This window comes from Grampus griseus (genome assembly GCF_964374135.1).
Source record: "Grampus griseus genome assembly, chromosome: 13".
NCBI classification, from domain to species: domain Eukaryota; kingdom Metazoa; phylum Chordata; class Mammalia; order Artiodactyla; family Delphinidae; genus Grampus; species Grampus griseus.
Window position 1 is genome coordinate 48,434,419 of NC_139007.1, and position 17,784 is coordinate 48,452,202.

Here is a 17,784-nt window from a genome sequence, read left to right on the forward strand (position 1 = left end):
ATTCATGCTATGTTATTATCTGCCTTATGTCTGTAGCATCTATATTGATAAGCCCTCTTTTATTTCTGATACTGATCATTTTTGCTCTTCTCCTTTTTTCTTGATCAATCTAGCTAAGTATTTATATATTATTTTGAACTTTTTCAGTAACCAAACTTTTGGCTTTGTTAATTTTCTTGATTGTTTTTCTGTTTTCTACTTGATTGATTTCTGCTCATTTCTTTATTATTTCTTTCCTTTTACTAACTTGGGTTTAACTTTGTCTTATTTCTTTTAGCTTCTTAAGGTTAAACCTTAGATCTTTGAGTTTACATAAGCATTTAAAGCTGCAACTTTCCCTTGAAACAGTTCTTTAGCTGAATATTACAAGTTTTTATATATTATATTTCCATATTATTCACTTTGAAATATTTTAAAATTTCCCTTGTGATTTTTTAACACATGCACTATTTAGAATTATACTGTTGAATTTCCCAATACCCTGTGTTTTCCTCTGCATTTTATTATTATTAATTTCAAATATAATTCCATCACTGAATTAGTTTCCAATGACTGCTGTAACAAATTATGATTAACCTGATGTGTTAAAACAGCACAAATTAATTTTCTTACATTTCTGGAGGCCAGATGTCTAAAAATGTCCTATGGGCTAAAGTCAAGGGGTTGGTGAGGCTAGTTCCTGTGGAGACTCCAAGGGGAGAATCTGTTTCCTTGTCTTTTTTTAGTTTCTAGAAGCCACCTGCATTTCTGGGCTCATGACTTCTTCCTTGCATCACATCACCTTTTCTTCCCCTGCTTCCACTGTCACATTGCCTTTTTCCACTTCTATAGTCAAGTCTTCCACTGCTTCCCTCCTATAAGGATGTATGTGGTCCAGCATAATCTCTTCATCTCAATATTCTTAATTTACTTACATGTGAAAAGTCACTTTTTTGATATAACATTTACAGGTTCCTTGGATTAGGACCTGGATATCTTTGGGGGCCATTGTTTAGCCTACCACTGTTATGAACAGATATGATTTCAGTCATTTTATGTATATTAAGACTTGTTTTATAGCACAGTATATGGTCTATCTTGATGAATGCAGCATTTGCTCTTGAAAGAAATATGTATTCTACAGTTACAGGGCTTAGTGTTCTAAAAATATCTGTTAGGTCAAAGTTGTTGGTTAACTTGTTCAAATCATCTGGAACTTCATTAACTTTCTTCTGATTTTTCTATTACTTGCTGTTCCTGAGTGTTAAAACCACCAACTGGGATTGTAAAATGGTTTAATTTTCCCATTGAGTCAGTCAAGTTATGCTCTATAAATTCCAAAACCCTTATGATTTATTAGCACATTTATCATTTTACATCTGCTTGATGCACTGACCCTTTTATCATTATGGAATGTCTCTTTTTTTCTGAGAATGTTTTTATCTGAAAGTCTGGTTTGTCTGATACTGATCTAGCTACTCTGGTATTCTTATGCTTATTGTTTGCATGCTATATCTTTTCCATTCATTTTTTTAATCTCCCTGTGTCTTTTTTATTTAAATTACATCTCTTTTTGGTAGAAAACAATCTCTGAATTTTACTTGAGTGTTCAATCCTTTAACATTTAATGTGTTAATTTATGTAGTTGGATATAGCTCCACCATAGTATTATTTTTTGTCCATATTGCTAGTTTGTTTCTCTCTTACTCTTTCTTGAAATTTCTATATTTTATACTCAAAAGTGTATATTAATTTTAAAAATCAAAATTATATTTTATTTCAATTTGTCTTTGGCTCCTTTGCTATACCTTCTTTACATTGGTTGCTTTGATAATTACAATATATATTCTTATATTTTTAAAGTCTACTTATAATTAATTTTTCTGCTTTCCATCAAATATAGAAAACTTGCAACTGTTCAGGTCATTTTTGCTATAGTTTTCATATGTATTGCATCTAAATACATTATAATCCCTGCACAACAGTGACTCATATATATATTATCATACTCTTCATATCTACTTGAAGATGTATATTTTTACTTGTATTCCTTTAATCTTTCTTATACAGCAGGTCTTTTGGTGACAAATAGTTTTGATGTTCTTTTATATAAAAATGTCTTTATTTTGCCTTCACTGTTAGGCACAGAGTTCTGGATTTGTACTTCATTCATTTATTTATTTTTCTCAACACATTAAAGATGTTGTGAAACTGTCTTTGATTTCCATAGTGTCTTATATTATGAGAAGTCAGCAATTTTCTCATTGTTGTTTCCCTGTATGTACTGTCATTTTTTTTTTTTTCTGATTGCTTTTGGAAATTTCTCATTAACTTTACATTTAGGATATTTGACTGTGACGTACCCAGGCATTTAAAAAATCCTACTCTGATTCATGATCTTCTTGAATATGTAAATACATATATTTAACCAAATTTCTGACATTTCTTAGGACATACATCTTCACTTTTTTTTTTTTTTTGCCCCACTTGCTCTTTATTTTTTCTTCTGGAATTCAAACTACATCCATATAGTAGACTTTTTGTTATTGTACCAAAATGGTATCTGAAGCTCTTTTTTTTTTTTTTAATCTTTTTCTCTTCTATCATCATGTTGGATAATGTCTATCTTCAAGTTCTCTGATGTTTTTCTCTTCTTTCCCCATTCTGCTGTTCCACTAAACCAGCAGGTTTTAAATTTCAGGTAATATAATTATCAGTTCTGTGATTACTTTGTATTTTTGTTATTGTTGTTGTTTAGTTTTTACTTCTTTGCTAATAGTTTCTATCTTTTCAGTTATTACAGGTATACTTTCCTTCAGTTTATGGTCATAGGGGTTGCTTTGAAATCTGTGTCTGCAAATTCCAGCATCTATATCATCTTAGATTTGATCTCATTAGATTATCTTTACCTGTGAGTTAGATGTGTTTTCATGATTGTTTTGTGTGATGAATAATTTTGGGTTGAATCTTGAATGTTGTGAAAGTTATGTTTTGGAAACTCTGGATCATTCTACTTTTCCAAAGTATATCAATGTTTTTATTTTAGTGAGCAATTTACTTGGTTGAATTCAAATATTAAATTTTAGGTCTTGGGCGACAGCTCAGATCTCCATTAAATGATTGTTTATTTAATGGTCACCAGAGTATTGTGCCAACTTTATACGTCAAATCAGTGGCCCCTTTCTCTCTGAACCCCTGCTTTCCAGCATTTCTTTCTACTTTCTAGTGGTTCTTATTACCTGAATTCTGTTCTTTCAATCATTAGGCAAAAAATGATTCTAGGTTTTCTGAGTTTCGTTTCTCCACGTGGGACTGACTTTGTCCTGCTTTCAGTCTAAATACTGTGAAAATGGGAAACATGTTGTGCTAGTACTTTCTTCCAAGCTTTTACTACACTCTACAGTCTTCTTAATTTAAATCATTTTCCAGTGTTTTTAAATCATTGTTTTCTATTTTGTCCAGAGTCTATAACTATCATCTGTAGGAGCATAGGTCCCGATGGAGTTTCCTTGTAAATTTCAGAATCTGAAAGATTTTACATTTTGATTGATGTGATTATATTACTGATATGGTATGCAACTGTTAAATTCATAAAAATGTATAAGCATATTATTTAATTGTATGTAAATTTTTCTTCAGTAGGATGAAGAAAAGTTTTAAAAGTTGACACAGCACATATAACTTCAAATTATTACATGCCAAAACAACAAAACCCAATCCAAGTTATAACTTGAACCAATGGTTCTCAATGAGGGAAAGGGGAGAATTATGACTTCTAAGGAATGTCTGGAGATATTTTTGGTTGTCACAAGTGAGGGGGTAATTAGGTGGATCCTACTGGCATCTAACGAGTAGAGGCCAAGGATGGTACTCAACATATTACAATGCAAAGGACAGTCTCGTACAACTAAGAATTATCCAGTTCCAGAGTTGAGAAACCCTGTCTGAGTCTAATTAAATCAGACATTCTGGATATGAACCTGGGTACTGGTATTATTTTTTAAAATTTCCCCAGATTATCCTAATGTACAGAAATGATTGAGAAATAGTTACAAATTTCCATCATATAATTTTGCTAATTATAGAAATTATAAAATTTAAGTAATTCATACCAATTTTATAATTAGTATGTGATAAATCTTAAAATAGAACTCAAGGTAAAGTTAAAATTTCTTTACTACTTCATATCATGGCATTTGGTCTGATTTCAATTCACCTTGACAATTCTATTCATATCAATTTTTTCATATAAAATATTTTCTAACCACACTAAGCTTATCATTCTTGACCACATCAAGCCACTCACATGTTATGCCTTTGTGTGTGTTCTCTTATCCATTTACAAATTAAAAATAACCAAATCCTTTTTGAAGTCTCACTTGACTGCCTCAAAGGCACTGATTGAGTCTTTCTTATGAGTATCACAGTGCCATTTATAGAATACTTTTTCAAACATATGAAAGTATAACAGTATTTTTCCTTCATAAATTTCCTTCATAAATTGAACAACTATAGAGAGATATACTTGAAAACATTTAGAAGCAGGAATTTTGGCCAAGATAGTACTTGATTGCCCACTTGTATACAACTGATTTTTTAAATATGTAAACTTGATTTCATAGAGCTTGCTTTGAATCTTATAAAGCTTGTCTGCTGTTGGAGTGAGAAATGCTTGGATATTGCAGGTTGTGTATTGTAGCTTTGGAATAAATATTTACCTTTTATGGTAGTTATCCTATCCAAGGTTTAAATATTTTAAAATTGCCTCTCCATTTCCTAGATCCGATTTCCTCATTGCTAGCCCTGTTAATGAGATCATCAGTGCCCACCAGCATCCCCTACACTTTGAGGACATTGCAACTGTCTGAGTGCTAATAGCTCAAGCTCTACCATTGATTCCTGAAGGCTCTTAGCTGATATTGGTGGTCCAATTTAAATTATTGCTTGTGCCATCCCCTAGATTTATTTTTATTGTTTAGGAAACATTCCTCAAGCTTCCAGTATAAATACAGTGCTTAGCTTAATTTTAATTTTACTTACTCCATCTATTTTTTTAACTTACTCTAAATAAATTTTCCTAAAGGTGATTAAAAAAATAAATTTCGGGCTTCCCTGGTGGCGCAGTGGTTGAGAGTCCGCCTGCTGATGCAGGGGACACAGGTTCGTGCCCCGGTCTGGGAAGATCTCACATGCCATGGACCACCTGGGCCCGTGAGCCATGGCCGCTGAGCCTGCGCGTCCGGGGCCTGTGCTCTGCAACGGGAGAGGCCACAACAGTGAGAGGCCCGCGTACAGCAAAAAAAATAAATAGAATAATAAATAAATAAATAAGTTTCAGTATTACTTTAGAGGCTTAAGGAACTAACTCTGGAATCAGACTCTAAATTAAAATTTTACTTCTACCAACTACTAGCTGAATGAACTTAAGTAAGTTAAACTTTCTGTGAATGCTATTGTGAGAAATAAATCTTAATTTTGTTTCGTACTTAGAATAGATCTTGCTTCAAATTATGAGGTCACTAAATGTTGGTTATTATTTTTCTCACAGACTTTAAGAAAAGTAGTTAAATCTCCATTCTTCTTATAAATATTTTTAAGAAGTATTCCAGAAGTTCTCTTAACTGATCTCTTCTTAACTGGCTAAATTAAGCAGCAATTTCCTTCTCCCTCTAAAACATACTAAATATTTTAAATGTTATACAGAGTTCCCCCAAAAGGCTAATTCTAATGTGCTGTCTGCTTTTGAAACCATAAGTCAAATTATGATAGCAAGAATCAGCCAGGTGCTCCAAAATATGTTCATATCGATTGTATTTGCTATTGATATTTACTAATTAAAGGACAAAATATGAGTTTGAAAGAAAAAGAGCTAACATTTTTTATTAAAAATATGATTTGAATGCTTTGGTAAAATATAATAAATAGAAGTCAGTGGAAAAATATGCTATTAGTGATGTGTGGGTAACAAAAACTATAGAAGACTGGATGTAGATTATAAAAATTCAGAGGAAATATGTACTCAGTAATAACTTTATCATTCCTCTTTAAAGGAAGAGAACATAGAAATTGAATGTAAAGTGTTATTTTCTGGCTTATGCAATAAAGCTAATCTGCAAATCCAAAGTGTGGACCCACACTAAAAGAAAAGGCCTGATCTCACATCAAAAATTGGTAAAAATAAGTATGGTACAAGTAGAAATAAAACACTAGTTAAATTTGGAATTACCAAATACAGTTGTTAAAGTATGAAAGAAACAATTCAAAATCATGGTTTGTGATTGAAAGACTTTTCTCAGTAATTTATTTTTTAAGTATAAAAGTATTAGCAAGAATAACAAAGATTTGAACAACACTATCAACCAATTTGACTTTACTGATGTTTAAAAATACCGTATCTAACGATTGCAGTAAATATTATTTTTACATATAGAAACAAAACAGGTCTGCATAAATTTGAAAAAATTGAAATCTTAGAGATTATGCTTTCTGATCATTAAGTTACCTTAGAAATTAATAACAGAAAGATGTTTAGAAAATCCACAAGATTTGGCAACTAAAACTAACTTTGTGGGGTCCATGGTTCAAGAAAGAAAGAAAAAAACGAAGTTAAAAATAGTCCAAACTGAATGATAATGGAAAAACAATATAAACATTTGAGGAATGCAATAAAGGCTGTGCTTAGAAGGCAATTTATGACATTAAATGCTTATATTAATTAAAACAGTTATTTGGATTCTATCTCAAAAATCTAGGAAAAGAGCAAGTTAAACCAAAAATAAATAGGGACATGAATATGATGAATATAACAGCAGAGACAATGAAATATAAAATAGAGAAACAAAAGAGAAAATTAACAGTGAGAAGTTTTTTCTTTAAAAAGATTAATAAAATTGGCAAAATTTTAAATACATTAATCAATTTAAAAAATGAGAGAGAGAAACAGGTCAGAAATCAAAGAGAATATCACCATAGATCCAATAGACATTTAAGGGATTCTAAGGTGATGATGGTGTGCAGAGTTACATGACAATAAACTTGACAACATAAATGAAAAGGAAAAAATCCCAAAGAAACAAAACTTGCTAAAATCAATACACATTCTACATATTGCTAAGCTTTTTATTTATTAAAGTAATTAAATTTCTAATTATAAAACTTTCTCATAAAGAACATTCTAGTCCCAGATAATTTCACTTTTGAATTTATTCAAACTTTAAGGAAGACATTATCTAATGAACAATATTCTTCAGAAAAATGAGGAAGAGGAAGTATTTTTACAATCAGTTTCATGAGGCAATATATCCCTCTTACATAATCATGACAAAGACATTATAAGAAAAGAAAGCCACAGACTGATATCATTGTGAGAAAGAAACTACAACCTACAGGCTAAATCCAGCCACACCCATTCATTCATATATTGTCCATGGCTGCATTTACATTAGGCGAGAAGAGTTAAGCAGTTAGATCCCATTAAGTGAAAATATTTATCTTCTCCTTTATAGAAAAAGTCTATGTTGCCTGCATACATTTAAAGACTTGTATCACACTTATGTGGGTTTATCACAAGTATGTAGGTTTGGTTCAACATTCAAAAATCAATTTATGCCATTCACCACATAAGTAAAGGAGAAAAAATCATATGATCATTTCAATGGATACCAAAAAATTAATGAAACGTAATGGCTATTTACGAAAAAACTTAAGAACAAAGCAGAAAACTTCCTCTATTTGATAGCATAGCTACAAGATCATACAGCTAAGCTCATAAATAATGGTAACGTATCACATGATTCCTTGTTATGATCATGAAAAGACAAGAAATTTCTGTGTCATCTCTCCTATTCATCTTTCTAATACAAGTCTTAGCCAGTGTAATGTGGCAAAAACAATAATTTTTTTTTTTTTTTCGGTACGCAGGCCTCTCACTGTTGTGGCCTTTCCCGTTGCGGAGCACAGGCTCCGGACGCGCAGGCTCAGCGGCCATAGCCCACGGGCCCAGCCGCTCCGCGGCATGTGAGATCTTCCCGGACCGGGGCATGAACCTGTGTCCCCTGCATCAGCCGGCAGACTCTCAACCACTGCGCCACCAGGGAAGCCCCCAAAACAATAAATATTTGAAATGAAGGAATAAAACTTTCTCTGTTAGCAGTCACAAATTTTAACTTACAATGCGCAGCTAAAAAACAATTACTTCAAAATGGTTTAATAAAAATCACAGATATATGAATACATAATCAATATTTATTAAATAATAGTAAATGTTTCCTTTTATTTATTATTACGATAGAAAAATGGGACAAAATGTAAGCAACTGATGAATTTGGGTTGAGAGTAAATGGGAGTTCCTTGTGTTGTTTTGGAACTTCTTTGTGAGTATGTAATTATCTCAAAATAAGAATTTAAATAAAACATACATTATTAGTTAGGATGAAGGCTAATCTGCTTTAACAAACATCCAAAAATATAGTGGCTCAACAAGAAGTAGTTTATTTATCACTCATTTTAACAGTTTAGGGCAGATGTGTATGTGTGTGTGTGTGTTCTAAGTAGACACCTGGGGATCCAGGCTACAAAGTGGCTCTGCAGTCTTTAACACTTGACTTGTAAGATTGCTTTGGTTAAAACCATTTCCAGCCAGCAGGGTGAAAAAGGGGAGAAGCAAGTCCTGAACAAAAATCTTTACGTGTATGATAAGTGGCACTGAACTGCATTTGGTCTGTTTGGTAAGGAGGGTTGTTTAGGGGACCTTATACATAGGAGCAGAGTGGGGTGGGGGTGACCTGCAGTTGGCCATGCCAGGCCCTTCCTATCTAGATATGAAGGCAGCACAAAATATGAAATTTAGGCCTTACACCAAAGAGGGTAATACATAAATAATTATACATAAATAATTATAAAAGTAATCATTAGATTATCATCATTAGAACAAAAAGTTGAACCCTCTAAAATATCAGGAAAATTACACATGCATAGATACACACATATACCCACCAAAGAAAGCAAATCAGTTATTGAAAGGTTGAAAAATAAATGTAAACAGGAAACAAAAATGCAATAGAAAATAATATGATACAACTAAGGACAAACATATCTGTCAGGATAGTAACATTTAAGTTCATCTATTTAAACAAAAGTGTTTTCAGTAGACAGGATAACAAAACAAAGCCTAAGATTTTACTATTTACAAGAAACACACCTTAAAGCATTAAAAAGGGCTGAATATTAAAGAATGGGCAGTGATATAGCAGATGATTGAAAATAAAGCTAGTAGGGGTAGTGATCTTACTAAACGTGGGATTCAGACAAATGTGCAGACACTTTAATGTCAAATATTGTCATCATTCACAATAAAGATGTAACATTTAGGAATGCCTACTGACAACAGCAGTAATATTCTTAAAAATAATTAAGGGGAAAGTTGAAGAAACATACTAAATTGATATTTTATTTGACCTCTTTAATAAATAAAAAAAGAATGTGACTTTTATTAGTGTGACTTTTATTAGTCATTAGTGTGACTAATAAGACAGATGTTACTGATATACACTGAAGTATTTTTGACACACATTGATATGCATGAATATACAGTTGATATACATTGAAGGTATAATTTATTGGTATACGTTGAAATGTGTTATGCGAAAATAGAGCCCACAACTTCTTTGCAGGTAGCTAAAGAGTATTTGAAAATATTGATGTTACCTTAAGTTATGAAGACAACCTCCATAAATCCCAAGCAATAGAAGTAGTACTGAGAGCGCTGTCTGCTCAAAATTCAATACACTTAGAAAATAGCTGTTTCACCTGGAAATTAAGTGCTTCTCTCTTAATACATTTGCTTTAGAAAATCATTAATTATTTGGTCAAAGAAGAATACAAATCAAATAGTACTAACTCTAGCAAAAATAATAATGAAATATTAGGTATGAGAATGTTTTCTGTACAGCTACTCAGTTCACATGGAAATTCATAGCCTTTATTGCATGCATCAACAAATAAGGAGATAAGAAAACAAATACATTCAGCACTGACTCCCAAAATTAGTAAGAGCACTAGATAAACTGAATTGAAGCAAAAGGATGAAATAAAGATAAAACAGATATTATTTAATTGAAAACAGAAAACATACCAGTAATCATCAATAAATCCAAACTTTAGACCTTTGGGAAAAATCAATAAAATAGATAAGCTGATCAAATAAGATAAGAGAATATTTAAGTGTGTAAAATACAAGGGTGAAAGAAAGAAAGGAAAATAAAATAATTAAGAAAATAATGAAACTACCAAAGTTGCTTTGTAGCTCTTTGCTTTTATATCCTCCCTTATTACTCTACCAGCTTAAAGTCTATTGTAAAGTATTTAAAAATTAACCTTGCTCCTCACTTGTTTCACCATGTAAATTATGCAAAATACCACCCTGATTTAGTCTGACTCTGCGTCTCCTCTGTACTTCACCCAGGCAACTGAATGTGGCTGGAGAAAAACTCAGCCATGCTGACTGGTCTCATTCTCACTTAATGATCATTAGCCTCAAATGATGCTTCCAAGTCATTACAGTCTACTTCTATTTGCATCTTCTCTTCTTCCCTAAAACTTTCAACTCCTACCTTCCCTTCTTTACTATATCAGCTGATACCTTTGTTCCCTGTATCACTGAGAAAATTGAAGCCATAATAACAGAACATTCCCATTACCACATACTTTATATCCATATATCCTTCTGCATTCACACATTTGGCATTCTCTCTGGCTACCACACATAAATTATTCATGCTTCTACCTAATACCTAGATGCCATTTTCTTGAGGAACATCTTCAGATAGTTGTTATTTTACCTCATTTCCCAAAAATATTTAATGAAAATTGTGTTCACTTGCTTTGCTATGATCCTTATGCACAATGTATTTTTAAAGCAAGCGAGTGTTTATTCATAATCACAAAGACAGAAAAAAATCAAACTGTTTCTGGTGAATGCAGAACCGTACTGTGGTCCATCCTTACAATGGACTACAACTCAAATAAAAAGAATGAAATGTGATACCTACAACAATATGGATGAGTCTGAAACACATTACACTAAATTTTAAAAATCAGGCTTAAAATGCTACATATTGTATGAGTCCATTTCTTTGACATTTTGGAAAAAGCAACATAATAAGGAAAGAAAATAGATTAGTAGTTTCCAACTATGGTGGGACTAGAAAGGAGCAGCACAAGGGAATTAATCTGTACATTGATTATAGTGGTAGCAACACAACTGTGTGTCTTTCTCAAAACTCAAGAAATGCAAAAAAATGTTAATTTTTTTGTATGTAAATAAAAGTAATATAAAGTGAAAAAATAAGGTTCAGAAAATATATGTGGTATCCTACTGTTATACAAAAAGATGGAATAAGAATATATATTTGCTTTTTTACATGTATAGCTGACTCTGAAAGGTTACACAACAATATATTAACACTTGTTACTGATATGTGTACATGGAGCAGATGGCTTGTTATAGAACATAAACAGGGGATTGAAATACACAGAGGCTTTCACTCCTGTATCTTTGTATTTGTATATTTCTTTTGTTTTTTAAATTATGGAAACAAGCACAACCTATTAAAATATCTCTACTAAAAATGATGAAAAATGAGCCTGATATAATGGAATTTTAAAGTACAGTATATTGCCAAAAAAGGGACAATTAGAATCACAAGGAAAGATAAAGTACTATCATTCAAAGAAGAGAAATGTAATGAGAGTCCTCTGCTTGTCTTGGCTGTGAACACACTTATGAAGACATATTGCCATAAACGTTCTTGTAAGATTTAATGGAAAGTAGTGACATAATACTTTGAGAAGATGGAGAAGGACAGTTGGGCTTGTTATAAGATTACTTAATCCTCATCCATCATAGCATAAAGTAAATAAAATGTATAGATTTTATCATTTTAATTAGCAATGCAAGTATTTTAAAAAATAGTGCTAATTTAAACAAGAATCTGAGTCAAAACTGGTGGCTTCTGAGGAGAGGGAGGGAGGGGTGGGGAAAGTGGGATCTGAGAAGTGGTGATTTTCAGTATAATATTTTTGGTACTATTTGACTTATAAACCATGTGCATTGGTTACTTCAGTAATTTGAATGAAATTATCCAAGATATAGTATAAAAACAGAGAAAAAAATCCATGGGGAAAATCTTTCATTACAATCTGAAAGGATTATTTTAATCTCATCCCACAAATTTATAAACTATTGATCTAAGACAGTAGACAAATTAACATCCTTTGGCCAAATTCATTCTGCAGATATGTTTTACTTGGTTATACAGTATTCCAAGGAGTTTGCATTTACATGCCTTTAGTTTGGATATGCATTCTCCAATTTAACCCAGTCCTTGGCCTTCAGCCCCCAGCCTTCAACATCCAGTATGCTATATACATTAAAGTTCCCTGCCTCATTCAAGAGGCATTTGATTTGCAACTGCTGGGCAATTTGCCGTTATGAGAATGAGAGGTCAAAGAAATGCTCTTTATAGGAATAGGGAATCATGCTAAGGGAGATAACAGTTTTAAGGCAGAGGGATGAATGAACTGGTGAAATGAGGCAACTAAGAAGTCATAATTGTAATTACACACTCCAATCTAGTTTAGCCACTGTTAACTATCAGCACTAACCTCTGCTAATCTTTTGGGTGTTTGCTGATGCTATATATCAAATCCAGTTGAACTCATTAAATATAATCACCCACACACAGAGTCTTTACTGCAGTAATCCAAACAACAGAGACAGACACATACCTATTTAATATAAATGAAGATTTGTTTTATCCTTGAGAGTTATGAAATTATGGTGCATTGTAATTAAGAATATTTTTGCAATACTTTAGTCTCAATTTTTGAGCTCAAATACCTCTTTAGTTATATCAGACTTTTAATGAATGCTGTCGATTATATTTAGTTATATCAGACTTTTAATGAATGCTGTCGAATATAAGATTATATTTCAGTATTTGCAATCTGGAAGAGTAAAAAGGGGTAAAAATTATTATTTTAAATAGGCTACAGCTATTTTCTAATTCATCTTTGGAGAAGGCTAATGTTTATTTTGGGGAAAGATATTGTAATGATCTTTTGCTTATGTATTCAATAGAAGTTGAGTCAAAATCCTTTTACGAAATGAAAGTGTTTAAATAAGTGAGGAGATAAACCCGCTTTACATACCAATGTAAAATGTTGTCTTTCTCCTTGTCAGAGTTTCACTTCAAGGGGTTGTGTCTACTTTGAGTAGACACAGACTTTTGTTCTGAGAGTAAAAAACAATTTCACTTTTCTTGCGAAGTGCTGCAGTGTGATGGAAGATTATTGGTTGGAAATGCTCCACTCTCTGCTGGGAAGAGGACTCTGTAGGCTTTGGGTGCTTGGGATTCTGGAAGGCCAGAGACTACATGCAGTTTCACGTTCTTATGTGGAAAAAATAACAGGGAGATTTTTGAGATTGGATCCTAGTGGTATGTGTTCTCTGTGGCTAAAAGTTAGTCAGATAGGATTTTGGATGAGTATGGAAGTTTCATGGAGCAATTTTTGAGAAGACTTAAGCTAATGGGACAGCCTGTCTTGCTTTGAATTCCTCTTTTCAAGAAGGACCCAGCGCCTTTTAATGGCTCACCCAATTAGATCATGCCCACCCAGGAAAATTTATCTCTGAGTAACTCAAAGTCAGCTGATTTGTGGCCTTATGGCTTTCTAACAATTAAGTGAGGTTGATCCAGTAAATCAAGAGAAAAAAAATGTTGACAAAGTACTTCAAACAGAATATAACTTTTTTGGTGTTTGCACTCTTCAAAAATACAGCTATATTACAGTGATCACGCAAGTTTTACAACAGGGTATAATAATTATCTAGTTAATTGATTTACTTCTTAAAAGGGGAACATTCCACTTGAAACTTGAATTTGATGGCAACATACTTGTACATTGTCCTTGTGCAATATAAAAATTGAAATCACTGATTAAGTTAATGGTTACTAATTGATGGCTATTAGAACAAAGAATTCAGGGCAAAGAAACTAAACTTACAAGTATAAATGTATGACTATTAACAATTTTTAAAAATCTCCACTGTATGTGGATGTTATGTGCTGGATCTTAAATTCAGGTAGTAATAATTACCTGAGTATTTATTTTGTGACTGGTATTGTTCTAAGCATTTTATGTGTATTGTTCCATTTAATCCCTTTGCAGTAGATATTGTTATTACTTCCAGTTTGTACATGAGAATTTATGTAATTTGTCTCATATCAGCTAGTGGTGGTGCCAGAGTTTAAAGCTTGGTAGGCTGACTCCAGAGTCTACACTATATGTCTCCCAGAATACAAAGGAATAGACCTTCCTAAAGATCCATTTAGAGTTGTAATATTTATTCTTATAATAAACATCCAGGGATCCTCATATTACTCAGAAGAGATAGTCCTAGTTTAGTTTAGAGTCTGAGTTTTTTTCCTACTAAAGATTGAGTTCTAGCAAGCATCCACAGAAAAAAGTGATTAATTCCTTTTTTTATGGGCAGTTATATCCTCAAGTATGGCAAGGATAAAGGTAGTTTTTTGATATAATACATTCAATAAAGATTTTTTTAAAATATGCATTTTCTCTTTAGTTGTATTTATTTAGTATAACTTATTTTTATGTTCTTTAAAGAAATCAAAAAACATGGGAATCTCTTCCTTTATCCTTTCCTTAATTCCTTGCTTTCTCCTTGTCTAGTCAAACACTTTATGTACTGAATACTCATCCCCTTTGGCAAGATGATAGTTTGTTTTGTTCTAAAGACTGCACAGATTAGGTTGTGATCTATCTAAGAATTATGCTGCTCAGGGCAGGTGCATCCTGACAAGAAGTGACATTCTGCATGTTGACACTAAGAGTTCTTTAGACAAACACTGAAAATGTGACAGTGGCATTAACATTAAATAATAAATATTATAAATAACCAGAGCAGTATGAACTGGAACTCAGCAGCTTGCTAAAGAAAGCCTACATATTTAAAGCTTATACATACATGACCCATCATTAGAGTGAACCGAGGTGCTAGCACAAATAGAGCTGAGGATACCATATAAAGCAGAAAAGTAATTGCCAAAGATAATATTTATCATATAACTAGTATAAAGTTTAAGCAATTAGCAGTATCCTTGAAAAGCTCTCAGATCTCAATCCCTGATCTCTGAATGTCAACATATCATAGAATATGCATGTATTGACACAAATCTTACTTTCAAATGATTATTTCTTACCATTTTTGAATAAGACAGTGGAATCAGTGTCTTTGCATTTGATTTTCTCTTTACCTTTTTTCATGTCATGTTGCTTTTGCCTTGAGTTCTAAATATCATATTTCAAGATTTACAGTTTTAACTTACCTCTGTTTTCAAGTTAAGAAATCTAAGTGCAAGTTCATTTAGATTTTTATCTCTCCTTTTCCGAAATATTTCTAGCTTTTAAAATTTACTTTCATAGAATTTCCCTCGGATTTCTGTTAGGGTTTTTAACTAGTAAATTATCTAACAGGAACAATGAAGGGATGGGGTAGGGAGAGGAAGAGTGGGAAGATAAATTTTAACTATTTACCTAACTAGATACTTAATGAATGTAGAGGAAATGTTATGGTGAGGAGGATATACAAGTTTGCCTTACCTGATCCAGCTGTTGAGAAGTCTTTGATGTCTATTTTTCTTTATTTGAAAATTTTTCAAAAACATTTTTTCTGTTTTAGATTTTCATTTCTTTTATTTCCTTTCATGCACTTAATCCTTCAAATTCTGTAACATACCAATTGGCTTTTTGTCTCTTTTTCTCTCCCCTTTTTCTATCTTATGTTAATTTATGAGTTATTCCTTCAATTTATTTCAATCATAGAAACTGGTAGAGTTTTCTCTTCACTCTAACTTCTTCTGTAATTCTGGGATACCTCAATATCACCACCTGAGGAACACATTATTCTCCCTTTATTAATTGGGCTGGTACTCAATGACTCTCAACCATGGAAGGGAAGGGCATTTTGAGATTGACCAACGTGGATACTTCTTCACAGTCTTCTGGCAGCTGAAGGGTTAAAGAAGAAGAATGATTGTTTGATCTGTATTTTTGATCACCATTTCCTTTCTATCCATTATATGCTCTCTTTTCCATGATTTTGTTCTTTTGCCCTTCATTCTGAAAACTGTATGTTCTCTACATCTTTGGGATCCCCTGTTTCTTAGACCAGGTTTGTGTTCTCAGGGTTGGCAGCTCCCTATTCAACTCATGGAGTGGAACTATATCTTATTTCATCTCTGGCTTCTTTCCTGGTGTAGTCAAAGGAATGCTCTACCCCTACTGGGGCTTGTCCTTCAGAGTCAGAAAAGTGCTTGTTTAAGTCAAGATGAGATTCAGAAATGCCAGGGGAAAGTAGAGTCAGGAAGGAGGTGCACATTCCACAGCTTTTCTTAGTCCTGTTCCTGCACATGGTGGTTCAACACTGTGTAACTCCTAAAGCCTCGCTCTTCTGCTAAGGCAATGGTTGCTACAAACGGAAATCCCCCATATCTATTAATTCCAGTATTTTCCCCACTACATTAAGAAGATTACCTTTCAGTTCAGGAGAATGGTAAATTTTGTCTGATAGGACCTTGTCACATTTTGAAAATCCAAATAAACAAAAATGCTCATGGCCTGCAAACGTCCTTTAGGTATAGCTCCATACTTGCTGCCTATTTCTTGGCCAGGCATCTCATCTATCCTCTATTTCCATTCAGTTTTTTTAAAATGTCTTTATAATTTGCCACAAAATAGACAAATTATAAATTTTTCACAGTTATCTCAGTCTGAGGCTTGTGTCCTTTGCTGACATCTCTCAATATGACCATCTTTGCTTTGTATATAAGAAAAAAACCCTGTATTTTCTTGAGGTATGAATAATGCTTTTCTCTATTCATGTTCATACTAGAGTTTCTTTATTGTGAAAGTTTTCTCTTCTCATTTTGTTTTTGTTTTATTTTGTTTTATTGTCACAGAGTTTAGACACCTTCTATTACTAGGCTATCATTTTCTTCAAATTCCAAGGGAGAGTCACTGAGAAGAGAATGTAACATAACAAAATGATATTTTAAAATATGTTAAATAGAGACCATAAAACTAGACGTAGCCTATTCAAGCATCTAGGCCTATACTGATAAGGGGCTAATGTAGAAATGTAGGACAGTGTTATGAATTAGAGAAACATAGCACTTACATTGGAGGTTAATTTGAAGGGAATGTAAAGGAGATGGATAAGCCTCAGTGACATAAAGGTTTTTGAGCCTAGGCATACCAGTTAAAATAGCTGTTACTCTAGAGAGTATGAAACACTGCAGGAGACATACGGAGTGAGTTTATCAGTGAAACTCACTGAAAGCTCTGCATGAGAAAAAGCTGATTCTAGATATATAAAGCTGTTTCACAGATGTTATATTAAAATTCTACCATCCCCATTTGAGCAGCTGCTAATTTTCCTTTGACATAATAAATGCAGTCCTTCAAAACTTACATTCAAGTTATAGGTGCTGCTGACAAGTACAATTATACACAAGTTGTTAGAATTCATATTTTCCATAAATGGGCATTGCCAGTGTTGCAAGTAAGTTTTGTAGTAGTTCAAACCCAGAGGTATTCTGTTTGGTGTGCAGAATTTATACTGAATGCTTTGCAAATGAATTTGCTAAGCATTAGTGCCACTCTCTGGAACTTACCAGATTTCCATGTAACATAGAAGTATAAAGAAATTATTAATGAACGCAGTGG